General features: G+C 39.2%; 1 long non-coding RNA gene and 1 pseudogene across 1 annotated transcript; one reads left to right on the top strand and one right to left on the bottom strand.

Moving 5' to 3' along the window:
- Positions 1–9,109: 9,109 nt before the first annotated feature.
- LOC118146768 (translation machinery-associated protein 7 pseudogene) lies at positions 9,110–10,419 on the top strand (annotated as a pseudogene).
- A 3,402-nt stretch (positions 10,420–13,821) lies between these two features.
- LOC118146683 (uncharacterized) lies at positions 13,822–17,463 on the bottom strand. The gene is made up of 3 exons (XR_008475904.2): positions 17,331–17,463; positions 16,925–17,019; positions 13,822–13,946 (listed from the first exon to the last, which is right to left on the bottom strand). It is a non-coding gene; the product is annotated as an uncharacterized LOC118146683 (long non-coding RNA).
- Between the last annotated feature and the right edge of the window lie 1,220 nt (positions 17,464–18,683).

The raw sequence follows: 18,683 nt of genomic DNA, 5'->3' as shown, positions 1-18,683 counted from the left end.
GTCCAGGAGAGTCCAAAAGGCAGCTTAGAAGATGGATGTTTCTAATTAGCTGAGTGGCTTTGGGCACGTTTCTTTAAATATAGGCTTAAGCACCCTTCCAGTTTTGAAGTTATCCTAGCCTTTAATTTTCACTGCATTGAACACATGGGATTAAGATTCAGTGAGAAATACCTGAGTCAACTATTAACTTTCTCTCTTGTTATATCCTCCTTGTATTTTCTAACAAATGGTGCAATTAATCTAATGCAGCTAAGAGGCATTATTAGGTCACAGGAGTGGAGTCATGGGACAGGGGAGGGAGATGGGAAATGGCAGGTACTAGTTGACACTGCAGGGAAGAACTAAACCCACCAGAGGCAAACTTAACAGCAGGAGATGCAAGAACTCACACTGTATGTTTCTGGGAACCTCTACTTAACACCTGTTTCATATTCTCCTGGATTTGTAGCAACTTGATAGAAAATGATCAGTGGTGACATCTAGGACAGCATTCCTTCTGGTAAACCTGGTCTTTGGAGTATTAAGCCACTGAACACAGGTCAAAAGAGAATAAAAGCTTAGTGTGGATTTTCTTGTATATCAAAATGTATGGCTTTGATATACATTTTATTTATGGGCTAAGTTAGCATCAACTTGGTAACAAAAGAGACAATATCTCTTCACTCACTGAACCTGGATTGAGATTCTATTTCTGGGTTTTCACTCAGAGTTTTGCTACTTTGGCCAGAGGGTAGGCAGCAGACAATTACAGTGCTCAGTGAGACATTAGCTATAGCTGAAGAGCTCATGAATCAAGTTTTCCTGGTGAAAATTATCACCGTTTACCATTCTTTCAATTTAAGTGACAGATGAATAGAATTGTAAGGCTTTCAGCAAATCCATAACAAATAGCTGGCAATTGAGTCATATATATTTGAGAGAGGAAGGAGTAAATAAAATATCAGGACTGTGACCAGTTCCCTAACAGCTGAGTGAGAGTTAGGAGAAGGAATGCTGGGTTTTGAATAAAGACTTCTGTGGGCTTCATTCAGTTTCCTCTCTGTTCAAATTCTAGAGTTTAGTTTACAAGCTTTAAGATTAGAAGTCTATCACCATGTACTTCTCTAGACTTGTCTTTTCACCTTACACTTCAACCGCGCTAAACATCTCAATGTTAACCTCCAAACACTACAAATCCTTCCCTGTAGAATACCTTCTCTCTCATCCTCTTTCTCTCCTGGCCAATTTGTTTTTATGGCTCTCCATCTATTGCATGGTATTTGCCTTATATTTGCTGTCTGTTCCTTGCCTAAAACATTGGGACCATCTCCATGGCGGAACTGTGTCTTAGTCGTTTGGCACACCTAGTCCCAGGACACTCTTCATATCCTCAACATGGTAATACTACATAATCATCCATTTGATAACAGTAGGAGATGAGGTGAAAAGGTAGATAGTGAAGAGAGAGAATGAAATACCTGATTTTAGGGAATTGGTCTAAGGTAAAATTGAAAATTTGGAGCATTTTCTAGGGCTACGCAAATTAATGGCATCCTCTTGAGAAGCTTGGTTTAGACGCACCAGCCTGGAAGTGGCACACCTCACTTTCACTTTTTTGCAATTGTCTCAATGTCAGCAATATGCTACAGCAAAAGGCTAAGAAATGGGCATATTGAAATGTACACAGAAATAAGGACAGAACTGGTTTTGGTGCATGACTAGCAGTCCCTGGGGGAGTCTGCAGACCCCAGAAGAATTGTGCATGCATTCTGAAATTTCTGTAAGGTCTCAAGTTTCAGAAGCATGGCGGAGAGAATGAGAGCATGAAGCATACTTCCTCAATCATATTGCTAGGGCCCTAGGGATACATCTACACGTGCTATCACAAACCAAATCAAAGCAAATATTTATTTTGCACTCATATGCACAGCATTGTGTTTAGCCTCATGAAAGATACACAGAAATACGAGGAAGGCACTGTTCCTGCTTGCCTCTAGATGATTTGCAGTGCGGAAAGATCAAATCTTAAGCAACTTTACAAGATATGTAAAAAGAATCATTGAGGAGATGTCATAAGGCAACAATAAATAATGACCCAAATTACAAGGGTGGACAAAGTAAGAAGTCAGAGGAGGGAGCATGCTATGCAGTAGGGGTCAGGAAAGATTTAAAGAAAAGTACTGAGGCATGAAGGACATGATCTATAGATAAGCAAAGAAGAACGAGAATTGGGGGAGTCAGAGGGAACTATTTGGAACCCAAAAAATCATTGAGGATCACCAGTTGCAAGGCTCTGGACCAAGCCTGGGTGGGCTTGATGAGTGGACTTGATTCTGACATCAGGGTGGTGTTGAGTCAGGAAAATTAGTTCTAGAGTTGGATGTCACACTTAGATAAAGGGAAAATCAATTTTGGCAAGGGGGATGCTGTTTGGGTAGGGTCTGAGGGGTTGAGAAATGGTTTTTTTAGTCCAAAAGTACAAACTGAGCAAAGGCAAACAGGCATGAAGCCTACAATGGACTTGGGAAGGAGCAACACAGATCTCTTGAGCACCTGCTCTGCTCCAGGATTTTGTTGAGGATATTTGAATCTATGGTAATTTGGAATGTTTGCCTGTAATTTTCTTTTCTTGCAGTGTCCTTATTTTGCTTTGATATTAGAATAACACTGGCCTCATAAAATGAGTTTGAAAGTTCTCTTGCACAATATAGTGACAACTTACATTAAAATATGGTATAGTACAAAATAGCTAGAAGAAAGGCTTTTGAATGTTCTCACCAAAAAGAAAGAATAAATGTGTGAGGTAATAGTCACACTAAATACCCTTATTTATCATTATACAACACATATATGTATTGAAACATCAAATTATACCTCATAAATACATATAATGTAACAGTTTTTAAAGATGAGGTGGCTGGGAGTAATGGATTTATTTCTGGGTTCTTTATTCTGCTTTACTGGTCTATGTGTCTGTTTTTATGCCAATGCCATGCTGCTTTGGTTTCTATAGCTTTGTAGTATAATTTGAGGCAGAAAATGTGAGGCTTCTAGTTTTATTCTTTTTGCCCTAGATTACTTTAGCTATTCAGGGTCTTCTGTAGTTCCATACAAATGTTAGAATTTTTTCTATTTCTGTGAATAATGTCATTGGTATTTTGATAAGAACTGCATAGACTCTGTACTAACTTTGAGTAGCATGGCCATTTTAACAATAATTTTTCTAACCCATGAGCATGGGATCTCTTTCCATTTTTTGTGTCCTCTTCAGCTTCCTTCATCAGTGTTTTATATTTTCCTTGCAGAGATTTTTCATTCCTTTGGTTAAATTTATGCCTAAAAATTTAGAAAGTAGCTATTCAGTAGGATTCAATGGGATTGCTTTCTTGATTTATTTTTAAGATTCTTTGCAATTGGCTATTGCCTAAGTAATAGGCAATTACTTAGTGATAGGGATTCAACACAATCCCTATCAAAATACCAACAACATTCTTCACAGAAATAGAAAAAAATAGAAATTCCATGGATTTTTAAATGTTGATTTTGCATCTTGCAACTTGAGTGAATTTATCAATTTGAACAGTTTTTTTTTGTGGAGCCCTTATGTTTTTCTAAATATAACACCATGTCATCTGCAAACAAGGATAGTCTGACTTCTTTCTTTTCAATTGAGATGCCCTTTATTTCGTTCTCTTGTCTGACTACTCTGGCTGCAACTTCTAGTACTATTAATATGTATAAAAGTGGTAAAAGTGCTGAAAGTGGGCATATTTGTCTTGCTCCAGATCTTAGGAGATAGGCTTTTAATTTTTCTCCATTTGGTATGATGTTAGCTGTGGGTTGTCATATATAGCCTTTATCGTCATGAGATACTTTCCTTCCATATCCAGTTTGTTGAGAGATTTTACAATGAAGGGATACTATATTTTATGAAATGTTTCTGCTTCAGTCAGCCAGTGGTGAAGAAGGCCAGGACTTGACTTCCTTCCACTGTGGCGGTGAATTCTCTTCTATCCCAGGGAAGGTCTAAATGTGCCCTCCCCGGGTTTGGAATCAGGCACTGTGCGGGCTCCGCCTGTGCTGTGCTGCACTGTGGCAGGCCTGACTCTTAAGTTCTAATGCAAATTCCCATACTCACTTCCCATTCCCTTCCCCAAGCAGGAATTGTCTCTCCTCTCTATGGTGCCTGTGATTGAGGAGAGGTGGTTTAGGCAATGAAAGATTATCCTTTCTACATTGTTCACTGTGCATCTTTTCTTGTTATTATGCTAAAAGCAGATACTGTGATACCTCACTTGATTTCTTCAGCTCTTTTGAGGGTGCCTTCTTGCAAGGATAGTTCTTTCATTTGATATTCCTGTGAGGAGATGATTGCCAAAGGGTCTGTTAGCTATTTTGCTCCCTGTATTTGCAACTCAGCATTTCTTTATTATATTTCAATGGATTCGTCTTTTTCTTTATAATTAGTGCCTTTTATGTCTTATGCATATTATTGGTGCATTTTGTGTGCAAATTTTCTTATAGCCCAATGTCATGAAGATTTTCTGCACTGCTGTTTATTGAAACTTTATTGTTTTGCCTTTTACTTTTAGGTCTGCAATCCACCTAGGATTGATTTTGGCTTATGGTGTGAGCTATAGATTGTTTCATTTTTTTAAAAGAAACTCCTTCCACTGCTTTGCAGTATCATGTTTGTCGTGAATTTGGTGTCCATGTGAGTGGGTCGTTTCTGAGCTCTCTATCATTTCCTTAGCCTATTTTTCAATCTTAATTTCTAGAGCTAAATAAGTCATGTTATCTAGCAGAGCAATTCTCCCCACACCGTTCTTCTTTAAGACTGTCTTACTATTCTTGACTATTTGCATTTTAATATGCATGTTAAAATTAACTCCTCAATTTTCATTCAAAAACCGTTGGGATTTAGATGGGGATTTCATTGAACATACTGATAAATTTAGGAATAAATGACATGTTTTCATTAATTTATATCTAATCTTAATTTACTTAGGATTTAAAAATATCTCTAAATAATATCTAATCATTTTCTGCATAAAGATCTTATGCATCTATCATTAGATTTATTACTATTTATTTGATGTGTCGTTCATGCTGTTATAAGTAGTCTGTTTTAAATTAATTTTTGTCTTAGTCTATTTTGTGTTGCTATAACAGAATAACACAGATGGGGTAATTCATAAACAGAAATGTATTGGCTCATAGTTCTGAGGACTGGGAAGTCTAAAGTCAATGCACCAGCACGTCTGGTATCTGGTGAGGCCATTCTCTTCTTCCAAGACGCACCTTGCATGCTACATCCCCCAGAGGGGAGAAGAACACTGAATCCTTATGTGGTGGAAGGTGAAAGGACCAAGAAAGAGAGCCCACTCCTGGAAGTACTTTTTACAATCACAGTAATCCATTCATGAGGGCTCTGCCATCATTATGTAAACACCTCCCATCAAGCCCTACCTCTCAATACTGTTGCATTGCAAGTTTCAACATCAGTTGGGGAGGGGACAAACATTCAAACCACAGCATTCTGCATGTGGTACGCCAAAACTCATGTCCTTCTCACATACAAAATATGTTAATTCTATCTCAATAGCCCTAGTAAGTCCAAAGTCCAGAGTTCCATCTAAATGGAAGATAATTTGCAGAATTAAGAATTTGTAGGCAGATATTCAGAAGAAGCTGGCAAAAGAAGTTTCTTATTCGCCAAGGGTCTTAAATGCCATTAGAGATAAACAGCCCTTAGGAGTAAGAAGAAGCTTCCTAGCTTAATGGTTCATCATTTGCTGTGTTCCCTTAAAGAATGGAAGAAATTAGTGACACTGAAGCATGATGCATCCTGAGGCAAATTCTCTCCCACAATAAACCTGTGAAATTGAACAATTTATTTATATGTTTCCAGAATACAGTGGTGGGACAGGTGCAGGATAGACATTCCCATTCTAAAAGGGAGGAATAGGCAAGAAGGAAGGGGTAACAGGTCCCAAGTCCCCAAACCAACAGGGCCCTACATCTTAAAGCTTGGAAAAAATCTTTGACTCTAAGGCCTGCCTTTCAGACACACTTGGGTTGGGCTCCCAAGGCCTCAGACAACCCTGACCCTGTGACTTTGCTGGGCTGAGCCCACACAGCATCTCTCATGAGTTGGAGTCTCATGCCTGTGCTCTCCCAGGCTGGCATTGTATACTGGTGGCTCCACACTTTCAGAGTCCCAGGAGGTCCCTGTTCCCACTGCTTCACTAGGCATTACATTGGTGAAAACTCTGTGTGGTGGTTCCACCCCTGTGACAAGTCTTTGTCTGGGCCCCATCACTTGCCATAACACCCTTTGAAGTCTAATTGAAGAAAGTCATGCTCCTCAGCTCTGGCACTATGTGAGCCTGCAGAATTAGAACCACATAGCCGCCATGAAGGTTTACAATCTGCCTTCCGGAACAGTGGGTGTCGTCAAGGAGAGCTGCATTAGAATGCACAGATCAGGGTCCTGAAACAGCCCTGATAGAGAGCCCATGGAGGGAACCCTGGTCCCATCATCCAAAACCATTCTGCCCACAAGGCTCTAAAGCTCTGGGCCTGTGATTAGAGGGGCAGCTATGAAGATTTTCAAAATGCCTTTGGGGTCATTCTCTGATTTTCTTGATGAATAACACTTGGCTTCTTTTAATCATATAATCTGCAAATTACTGGAATTCACCAATGTAATTAGCAAGGCTGTTGAATATGAGGTCAATATATAATAATCAAGAATAGTTTTATATTTTAACAGCATTTTTAATAATGCTATTATTTGAACATTTGTCCCATCCCAAATTCATGTTGAAACAATATCCTATGCAACAGTAGTGGGAGGTAGGGCCTAAAACGTGGTGTTTAGGTCATGAGGGCTCTCTACTCTGAATGGATTAATGCTCTGCAAAAAGAGCTTTCAAGAGCAGGCTTTCTCTCTTGGCCCTTCCGCTTTCTGCCATATGAGGATCCTGCCTCCTACTTCCCTCTAGAACATTTCATCAGTTTTCGCATGCACTCATTTTTCCATGCATGCTTATGCAAAATTCTATGACATTTTATCATATGCACAGTGATATTTGAATAGCAAGCTTACCTCCAATTCCTGGAATAAATCTAACTTGGTTGTGGGCTACTGTCTTTTTTAGATGTTACTGGCAAATCTAAACACTGTTTAAACAACTGTTTAAATGTTGTTATTTTTTCAAGTTTCAGGAGTGCTTGTTTCAATTTCAGGAGTGACTGTTCTGTAATTTTTCTTTCTGGAATGTCCTTATCAAGTTTGTATACCAACATTAGGTTAATTTCACAAAAGAAGTTAGGAGAAGAGTACTTACTTTTTCTATTCTCTTGAAAAGTTTATAGAAGTTTTATAAATATTTAGTAGAATTAACCAGCAAAGAAAACTAGGCTGGATGTTCTCTTTGCATGAATTATTTAAATTATAGATTCCATTCCTTTAATAGTTTCAGGATTATTTAGAATTTCTATTTTTCTTGTGACCGTTTTGTGCATTGTGGTTTTTCAGAAATTTGTTAAGTTTATCAACATTTTCAAATTTTATTGCTATAATATTGGTCATAATATGGTATAATTTTCCTTTTTACTGTTTCTAGTCCATGACAATATGTTGTCAATCCTATATTTTTGGTCTTTGTGTCTTTTGGTCAGTCTCACCAGGGTTTATCCATATTAGTAGTCTTTAAGAAAACAAATTTTAATGTTGTTTTCTTTTTCATAATTTCTGCTATTTTTTTTTTTTTGAGACAGAGTTTCACTCTGTTGCCCAGGTTGGAGTGCAGTGGCGCAGTCTAGACTCATTGCAACCTCCACCACCTGGGTTCAAGCAATTCTCCTGCCTCAGCCTCCTGAGTAGCTGGGACCACAATTGCCAGCCACAAAGCCTGGCTAATTTTTCATATTTTTAGTAGAGATGAGGTTTCACCAAGTTAGCCAGGATGATCTCAATCTCCTGACCTCGTGATCCACCTGCCTCGGTCTCCCAAAGTGCTAGAATTACAAGTGTGAACCACTGTGCCCAGCCTCTTTATTCTTTTCATTCATTCTTCTTTTAAAATTCTTGGGCTTAATTTACAACTTTCTAATTAATTTCTTGAGCTAGATATTTTTAGGTGGTTATTTTTCCCCCTTTCTACTTTTCTTATGTATGCTTAAAATTCATATAAATGAATATAAATTATTCCTCTAAGTATTGCTTGGGCTATATCCCAAAAATTTGATATGTTACATTTTGTTATACTTTCAAAATATTTTTTATTTTATCATGGTTTCTTCTTTGATCCTTGGCTTAGTTATACGTGTCTTTCTAAAATTACAAATATTTAGAAAGTTTTAGTCCTCTTTTTGTTATTGGTTTCTAGTTTAATTACATTGTAGGCAAAGCACACAGTATGTATGATTTCAACCCTTTGGAATTAGTTAACACTTGCATTACATGTTTGGGAACATTGCATATTTTAAAGTTTTTGGGTGAAGTTTTCTACATATGTTCATGAGAGTCAAGTTTGTTAGCCATGTTGTATAAAAAAATCTATTCATGCTGATTTTTTGTGCATTGGTTTTATTAACAAGTATAAGACAGGCATTGAAATTTCCCATGATGATTACAGGTTTCACTGTAATCATCATTGCTTCTTATAGTTTGTCTTTATTTATATTGATTTTATTCTATTGTATGATTGTACATGTAGAATTTTATAATTCCAGATGAATTAATCCTTTATTATGATTGTACATTCAGAATTTTGTAATTTCAAATGAATTACTGTCATTACGAAGTGCTCTTTTCAATTCTCATGTGTCTTAATGACTAGCTTGTATGACATTGGTATAGCTACACCGTCTTTCTTTTCTGCTTTTGTTGTTAGTGTTTTCACTCTTTTCCTTTCAAGCCTTCTGTTTTCTTGTTTAATATTGCTACACATATGTAAATAGCATATAGTTGTTTTTGAAAAATCCAATTTGATAATACATATTTTGTAGATGGTTTAACATAATTGCTGATATTTTCGATTTATATCTATTGTCTTACTGTATTTGTTTTTCCCATATGTACTTGATTCATTTTTTGCTATTTTTTAAGCACAGTTGAATTTTTTTAATTATTCCTTTTCTTTTCTCCATTGTTTAGAATTTTTTCCTATTTTATCGTCCTTGCAGTGATTGCTTTAGAGATTACAAAATGCCCCTTGACTTAACAAAGCTTAATATTAATTGCTAAAAGTCGACAAATGGGAACTAAACTAAAGAGCTTCTGTACAGCAAAAGAAACTGTCAATCAACAGACAGCCTACTGAATGAGAGAAAATATTTGCAAGCTACGCTTCTGACAAACCTCCGATATCCAGAATCTATAAAGAACTTACATTTACAAGCAAAAACCAAAAACCCCATTAAAAAGTGGGCAAAGGACATAAGCAGACACTTTTCAAAAGAAGAAATACATGCAGCCAACAGGCATATTAAAAAAAGTTCAACATCACTGATCATTAGAGAACTGCAAATCAAAACCACAGTGATGGGTGGAAGGGGTGTCAGGTGCCATGTCTGGCTACAGAGGTGGCAAGAAGAACCTTCTGAAACAGCCCAAGAAGCAGGCCAAGGAGATGGACAAGGAAGATAAGGTTTTCAAGCAGAAACAAAAAGAGGAGCAGAAGAAACTTGAAGAGCTAGAAGGGAAGGCCACAGGGAAGGGGTCCCTGGCCAGAGGTGGAATTAAGAAACTGGCAAAAAATAAGCTATTCCTTGTGCTTGAAGAGATGATGACCCTTGATTTCATTTGTATTTAAACATCTGTATTCCTTGCCATAACATCTTTTGCCACCTATAGCTGGAATGAAGTGCTGTCTCGGAACTGTTGTACCTTTAAGAATAAACTTTTGTAAAATAAAAAAATCACAATGATAGACTATCTGACACCAGTCAGAATGGTTATTATTAAAAAATTAAGTAACATGCTGGTGAGCCTGTGGAGAAAAGGAACCAGTTATACACCGCTGGTAGGTGGGTCAATTAGTTCAGCCACTGTGGAAAACAGTGTGGTGCTTCCTCAAAGACCTACAAACAGCATTTCCACTGACCCAGCAATCCCATTATTGGGTATATACCCAAAGGAATATAAATTGTTCTACCATAAAAACACATGAATGTGTATGTTCATTGCAGCACTATTCAAAATAGCGAAGACATGAAATTAACCTAAATGCCTATCAATGGTAGACAAGCTTTTAAAAATGTGTATCTGGTACATATACACCCCGGATTACTATGTAGCCATAAAAAGAACTAGATCATGTCCTCTGCAGCAACATAGATGGAACTAGAGACTGTTTTCCTTAGCAAACTAACACAGGAACAGAAAACCACATACCGTATGTTCTCACTTATAAGTGGGAACTAAATGATGAGAACACATGGACACACTGGGGTCTACTTGAGGGTGGGGGTGGGAGAAAAAAAGGGGATCTGGAAAAATACCTATAGGGTACTATGTTTATTACCTGGGTGATGAAATAATCTATACACCAAACCCCTGCGACATGAGTTTACCTATCTAACAAAGCTGCACATATAGCACTATGAACCTAAGACTTTTAAAGATCCTGAAAAAAATTGCTACTTTTAATCCATTTATTCCCCCCTGATTTGTATGCTATTGCCTTGTATTTTACACACACACACACACACACACACACACACACACACACTTTTAGGCCACACGAGACAGCATTATTATTTTGTGGTTGCAGCTTTTTCTATGCTATCTTCTAAAAAAGTTAAAATTCTTCTTAAAATAATACATCCTAGTTCTCAAAATAAATATACTTTTACTCTTTGTACTTGAACAAAACAGAATGCTATAAACAGAGGATTTGAAACAGTGTATTAATAAAAGTCTATATGCATGTGATTTCACAAGTAAACAATTAGAAATGTCCCTGAAAACATTGTAACTGTAAGATAGCAACCGTTTTTCTTCTGATGTCTGCCCAAGCCCACCTTCTGGAGTGCATTCACTGAACAGCTTTGTGTCCACTTTGACTTCTTCCAGTTACCTCTGATACTAATGACAAAATTTTTCTTTCACTTTTATCAAAGTAAAATTCGTTTTAATGTATGAAACAACAATTCATTTGTTTAAGATATTTCATTGTGGGTGAGGAGGGCAAAGTATAGATTGTGTAGATGAATTAAGTCTTGGTTATAGCTTTATTAGCTTTTGACTCAAGTTTAAGTAAAAAAAAGTTGATTTTATCAACTTTTATTAAAATTGGGAAATGGGCACATGGCACTTGATTATACATATCTTTGTTTTTGTATATTTTTGAACTTAATATAAAGAATCATGTATTTTTTCAGTGTTTTGGCTTTTTTAAATGAAATTTAATTTTTTAATTGATATATAACAGATATACCTACTTAAAAAAAATCGGGTCAGGCACAGTGGCTCACTTGTAATCCCAGCATTTTGAGAGGCTGAGGCAGGTAGGTCACATGAAGTCAGGAGTTAGAGACCAGCCTGGTCAACATGGTGAAACCCTGTCTCTACTAAAAATACAAAAATTATCTGGGCGGGGAAGCAGGGAGGGATAGCCTGGGGAGAAATGCCAAATGTGGGTGAAGGGGAAGACGGCAGCAAAACACACTGCCATGTGTGTACCTATGCAACTATCTTGCATGATCTGCACATGTACCTCAAAACCTAAAATGCAATAAAAAAAGAAAAGAAAAAAAAATTATCTTGGCATGGTGCACACTTGTAATCTCAGCTACGCAGGAGGCTGAGGCAGGAGAATCGCTTGAACCCAGGAGGTGGAGGTCGCAATGAGCCCACATTGCACCATTGCCCTCCCTGCACTCCAGCTTGGGTGACAGAGACTCCATCTCCAAAAAAATTTAGAAAGAAAGAAAGAAAAAACCCCCTATATGTTTGTCTATCACATCTGCGGAGAAGTTGTTTCTTATTTAGAGATCTCAGTAAGAAATATTTATAACAACAAATAAAATGCATTCTTCACTCATCAAAATTGTCAGAGAATTTGCTGCAGTTTCTTTCCTTGGCTAGAATTAGGGGTTCCTTGAGGATTTCAAGCTTGAAAACAAATGCTTTATGGCAGCAATTGTATTCACTTTATTATTTTTTCCAACTTTTCCCTCCCCTCCTCTCATAATAACATTTATTGATCAGGCACTGTGCTAGCTACTTTATGTTTGTAATCTGCTTTAATCATTCCTGCAAGGTAGGTGGTATCAGCAATGCTCCCTCTGGGGAAGGCTTATCAGATAACACTGTAGTTTGAAAAAGCATGTGTAATGACATAATAAAATGGGCAAAACTCAGGAATGCTATAAAACAAGCAACATAGAGTTGACCAAATCTTCATTGCCAGCAGGAATATACTAAAGACATGTTTTTCTACCCCAGACATTAGCATCTCAAGGAAAGGGGGAACCTCCCAGGTTCAAGCTATTCTCCTGCCTCAGCCTCCAGAGTAGCTGGGATTACAGGCACATGTGACCATGCCTGGCTAATTTTGTATTTTTAGTAGAGACAGGTTTTCACCATGTTGGCCAGGCTGGTCTCAAACTTCTGACCTCCAGTGATCCTACTGCCTTGGCCTCCCAAAGTGCTGGGATTATATGCGTTAGCCACCATGCCCAGACTGCTATTTACACTTAATATATGTGTTTTAATTTAATTCAGCTCTTATAAAAACCTGATGAGTGAGACGATCTTAATCCCACAATACATGTAAAGAAATGGAGATGTAAGAGGTAACTTGCCCATAATTATTATCCAGGCTAGTGTTGTAAGTTTAATTAAGTGCCTCAGAACTTTTTCTGTTCACTCCTATGTATAAGTGTGTGTCCTTGGGCTGTATGTATCATGCAGAGCATAATTTCAGAGGAGGAGGTGTTCACTGATGAGGTCCTGGGCATCTTTGGACACACCCTGGCATATTTAAATTGTGGCCCCACACAGTGTGACATCATTCTAGTGATCATCTTTGAACTGGATAAGAAGAACATTTCCTTTTTACCCTACATGCATTTATTTTCACATTTGTTGGCCCAGGCATAAAACTTTACTGAGGACCGGCTCTGACAACTGATTTAATACTTCTCAGCTGCTTTCCTGTTTCAGCTATAGACTCAGAAGCCATGAGCAGCTGCTCTCCAGGATCTGGTGGTGATACTACTGAAATGGTGTATGGAGCACTGATGCAGGAGGCCAGGTTTATGCCGTCTGTCTTGGACAAAGAAAGCAAGCTGCCCTTACATTCAGTTGTCATACTTTAAGAATCAAAAACAAGTAAGTAAATATATAGACATGTAATAAATAGGGCTGGGCACGGTGGCTTATGCCTGTAATCCCAGCACTTTGTTTGGGAGGCCGAGGTAGGCAGATCACTTGAGATCAAGAGTTCGAGACCAGCCTGGTCAACACAGTGAAACTCCATCTCTATTAAAAATACAAAAATTAGGCCGGGCACAGTAGCTCAAGCCTGTAATCCCAGCACTTTGGGAGGCCGAGGTGGGTGGATCACGAGGTCAAGAGATCGAGACCATCCTGGTCAACATGGTGAAACCCCATCTCTACTAAAAATACAAAAAAATTAGCTGGGCGTGGTGGCATGTGCCTGTAATCCCAGCTACTCAGGAGGCTGAGGAGGAGAATTGCCTGAACCCAGGAGGCGGAGGTTGTGGTGAGCCGAGATTGCGCCATTGCACTCCAGCCTGGGTAAGAAGAGCGAAACTCCGTCTCAAAAAACAAGCAAACAAACAAAAATTACCTGGGTGTGGTGCTGCATGCCTGTAATCCCAGCTACTTGGGAGGCTGAGGCAGGAGAATCTCTCGAACTGGGAGCCAGTGTTTGTGGTGAACCAAGACCGCACCACTGCATTCCAGCCAGGTGACAGAGCAAGACCGTCTCAAAAAAAAAAAAAAAAGAGATAGTCAATAAATAGATAATAAATATACTGATACCCTGTATAATAATACATAATTTGAAACTATGAATCAAATATTAAAGCCTTCCACATTCAAACAATATCCTGAATTAAGATCAGGCTCAAGTGAGCATTTCTGACCTGCACGTAATTAAATGCTGACTGAATTGAATATGTCTATGGTGAACACAACAGAATACTAGGTTTTGTTGACTGCCTTTAATTTTCAATTAGTGGTGTTTTAGTTTAACAAAATCTTGGAATTTTTAAATAAAAACTTTTATATATAAAAGCATGTTTTTAGCTGGGTGCAGTGGCTCACGCTTGTAATCCCAGCACTTTGGGAGGCTGAGGTGGGCAGATCATGAGGTCAGGAGATCAAGACCATCATGGGTAACATGGTGAGGCAATCTTCCTGCCTCATTGGGAAGATGAGGCAGGAAGATTGCTTGAGTCTGGGAGGCAGAGGTTGCAGAGCTCTACTAAAAATACAAAAAGAAAAAAAAATTAGCCGAGTGTGGTGGCATACCTGTAATCCCAGGTACTCAGGAGGAAATGGCTTGAACCCGGGAGACGGAGGTTGCAGTGAGCTGAGATTGCACCCCGGCACTCCAGTCTGGGTGACAGAGCAAGATTCCGTCTCAAAAAAAAAAGCATGTTTCTTTTTTTTTAGATTTTTCATTTCACAAGAGAAAATTTCATTCTTAAGATTCTCCAGATGTTAAGATCGAATGAATTAGAAATGCCTTTTTCTTGTTGTTGTTGTTGAGACAGGATCTCACTCTGTCACCCACGTTGGAGTACAGTGGTGTGATCACAACTGCAGCCTTGACCTCTGAGGCTCAAGCAATCCTCCAGCTCAGCCTCTCAAGTAGCTGGCACCACAGGTGTGTGCTACCACACACGGCTAACTTTTTAAAAGTTTTTTTGTAGGGATGGGATCTCCCTATGTTGCCCAGGCTGGTCTCAAACTCCTCGCCTCAAGTCATCCTCACACCTTAAACTCCTCAAGTGCTGGGATTATAGGCATGAGCTATCACATCTGGTTTCAATTAGGAACTCTTATACAAGTTAACAAGAAGCCCTGGAAATTAAAGATTAGACAGAAAAATTCTAGTTGGGGTGAATTATCTTTCTTTACCTGAAGATATTATTTAGACAGTCCTGTTTTTCAGGAAACTAGAAGTTTTAGCAGCCAAGTGGCCCGAGCCTAGATTTGAGGTAGAAAACTCACTACTTAACTTTGTAATTATCTGATGCTATTTCTCCCCAAGACAATGCAGAGTGCAAATACATCTATATTCTCAAAAGTAATAATAAAACTGGTTCAAACAGCTCAGTGAAAGAGTTGTAAATTCTAAGTTGTTAACAATAAAGATAAGGAAATAAATTATCGTGATTCGCGAGTAACATTTGAAGAATATTAGATTTTTGTTCTGGGCAGGGCAGATACATTCACCATTTGCATTGGTCTCACAAGCAGGAGGCCCAGCTCAGAGGTAATTATCAGAAGATGAGATAAAATTTTCTCATATATCTCTTTGGGCAGGATCTGAGAAGCCTGGAATCTGATTACGTTTTGATTTTGCTTGACAAAGCAGTCTTATATATACAATTATAGGAGGATTAATAAAAGAATATAATGGCTGGGTGCTGTGGCTCACACCTACAATCCCAGCACTTTGGGACGCTAAGGCAGAAGAATCAGTTGAGGTCAGGAGATCGAGATCAGCCTGGCCAACATGGTGAAATCCTGTCTCTACTAAAAATACAAAAATTAGCTGGGCATGGTGGCGCTCTCTTGTAGTCTCAGCTACTTGGGTGACCAGGCATGAAGACTGCTTGAGCCTGGGAGGCAGAGGCTGCAGTGAGCAGAGATCATACCACTGTACTCCAACCTGGAGTGAGACTCTGTCTAAAATATACATACCAGATACCTTTCAGAAACATACAGAACCAGGTCCTTAAAGAGAAGGTCCTTCTATCACGTAACTTCTGTGTATAACTGGATACTGTAAAAATGCTACCTGTAAATCTGCTTTTTTTTTTTTTTTTTTCCTGAGATGGAGTTTCACTCTCAGGGTCACCAAGGCTGGAGTGCAATGGCATGATCTCAGCTTACTGCAACCTCCACCTCCCAGGTTCAAGTGATTCTCCTGCCTCAGCCTCCTGAGTAGCTGGGATACAGGCGCCTGCCACCACGCCCAGCCAATTTTTGTATTTTCAGTAGAGACCAGGTTTCATCATGTTGGCCAGGCTGATCTCGAACTTCTGACCTCAGGTCATCCACCTGCCTCGGTCTTCCAAAGTGGTAGGATTACAGGCGTGAGCCACCACATTTAGCCTAAACCTGCTGTTTTTAAAAACAAAAACATACACGGTTATATGCATCTCCATAATATCCTCTTTCAAACCTGTGGATCCTGTGACTTAAGTAGACATCCTAACTGTTACTGGCTTGATGTATGGCTCCCTGGAGCCAGATCCTGACTAGGGTTGGAGCAGGGATATGATTAGGGCTGGATGGAATTGGGACAACTAGCCTGCCAGCTAGTGTTCCTGCTTTGTGTTCACTGGAGGTGGGGGAGTGCTGACCTACTGGCATGGCACAGCAGAGCAATGCTGAGACTTTCAGTAGTGCATGGAGCTGCACTGGGCATTTTCTTTGAAGAGTGACTCATTAGTGATGTGTCTATAGGGGAGAGGGTGAGGTGGCGTAGCCTCAATGATTCAAACCTTTTTAGTCAGGTATATAATTTCTGTCTATGATGCTAAATAGCATTTCTCAGATTTTCTTCTCACCCTGATGTTTAGCACCAGGACAAAGTCATATCTGTTGAATCCACAGTGAGGGTGGAGGTCTATTAGCTCCAGAAAGAGAGTTTAATGGCCCTATACACACAATATAGAGCATGGCCCTTGCACAGAGGACAGAAGCTTGGCCGGTGTGGTGGCTTACCTGTAATCCCAGCATTTTGGGAGGCTGAGGCAGGTGATCACGTGAGGTCAGGAGCTTGAGACCAGCCTGAACAACATGGTGAAAGTCCGTCTCAACTAAAAATACAAAAATTAGCCAGGCATGGTAGCAGATACCAGTAATCCCAGCTACTCATGAGGCTGAGGCAGGAGAATCACTTGAACCCGGGGGTTGGAAGTTGAAGTAAGCTGAGACATACCAGCAGCCTGGGCAACAGAGAGAGACTCTGTTTCACACACACACACACACACACACACACACACACACACACAAAGATTAAGGCAGAGGCAACAGGAATGTTTACGTTTCTCTTGTGTGATTCCTTGCTTTCTCTCCTAGCTAAGGAACTGCATGGGAATAACTGGGCTGGTTTCTAGTAGATGGATACCTGTGTGTTCTCAGATGGAGCAGAGATCAGACCCTCTTCTCACTAATATGTCATCCAAATTGCCAGCAGTTTCAGCAGTGGCCAGAAAATGGTCAAATCTCTGTTTGATGAGCAAGGTCAAGGAGTTTCCCCTTGGAGTCACAGGCGACTATCTCAAGACCAGGAGCCTCTGCACAGGAACATAAGCACTCTGTGGACACTGAAGACAACACATGGCTTTAAATCATGCTTGGCCATGTATGCAGAATCCCTCCAAGATTTCTGTTTCAAATGAGCAGGTCACTACACTAGTGCCTAAGGGCATAGGTACCCCTGGTTAGTAAGAGTGAAGGAAGTAGAGTTCAAAAGCAGACTGCTTCCAGTCCCTAAAAAGAATATTCAAATAGCATTAAGGAGCCTTGTTCTAAAGTCACAAAGTGACTCTGTAATTTATCTGAATTACATATGTAATTGGATATGCTTGGAAGTAACTTCTGACTTGACCCGTCAATTTCTAGGCTTCCGTAACACCTTTAACAGCTGGACAAAGGAAGAAAGTTATGCTGCCCTTGGAAGTTTGGGCCCATCTCCAGGGAACTGTGTATACTTCCTGCTTCCAAGTAATATGTGTCATCACATGGGGGCTGACTGGTAGACTTACTTTTGTTTCTGATTCAAAATGCCATTCCTGTATATTAATACAAAGCTGGAAAGTACATAAAGAAATAAAGGAATTTTAAAGCTCCACACAATCCCACTACTAAGAGTTAAGGTCTAAAATATTGTGGTCTGTCCACAGGGTTTTCTAGGCATAAATGTAATAGGATCAGCTACACTCAGAGACCATAAACCCAGGTTCACTTTCAAAGTAGTGCTCAGGACCTCCTCCTTGCATTCTACCTGATAGGGACTGGATCTTTTCAACCCTCAGGTTACACACACACACACACGAGTACACACACACGAGTACACACACTCAGAAGTTCTTGGTGTTAATTAAAACAAAAAGACCCTGACAAACTTGTAGAATTAACATACCATAAAAATGTATGATGTCCTTCTATGGGGTACACAGAGGTCAAGGTTGTCTTATAAGTAGACGGTGGATCTAAGGATGAATTTACAGGAAAAAAAAGCTTTGAAAACTCTTAATAAATATAAAAGAATTTTAAAACATCACACTTAATACAACTTTTATTTGTTTTTAGTAGAGACAAGGTCTCACTATGTTGCTCTGGTTGGTCTCGAACTCCTGAGCTCAAGTGATCCTCCTGCCTCAGACCCCCAAAGTGCTAGGATTGCAGGCATGAGCCACCACACCCAGCCAACTTTATACAACTTTTAAAGAAAGAAATTATGAAATGTAGTTAAAGT

The sequence above is a fragment of the Callithrix jacchus genome, chromosome 13 (assembly GCF_049354715.1).
Source record: "Callithrix jacchus isolate 240 chromosome 13, calJac240_pri, whole genome shotgun sequence".
NCBI lineage: Eukaryota > Metazoa > Chordata > Mammalia > Primates > Cebidae > Callithrix > Callithrix jacchus.
Note: the sequence above shows the minus strand (reverse complement) of the source record. Positions and strands in the feature narration are given on the sequence as shown.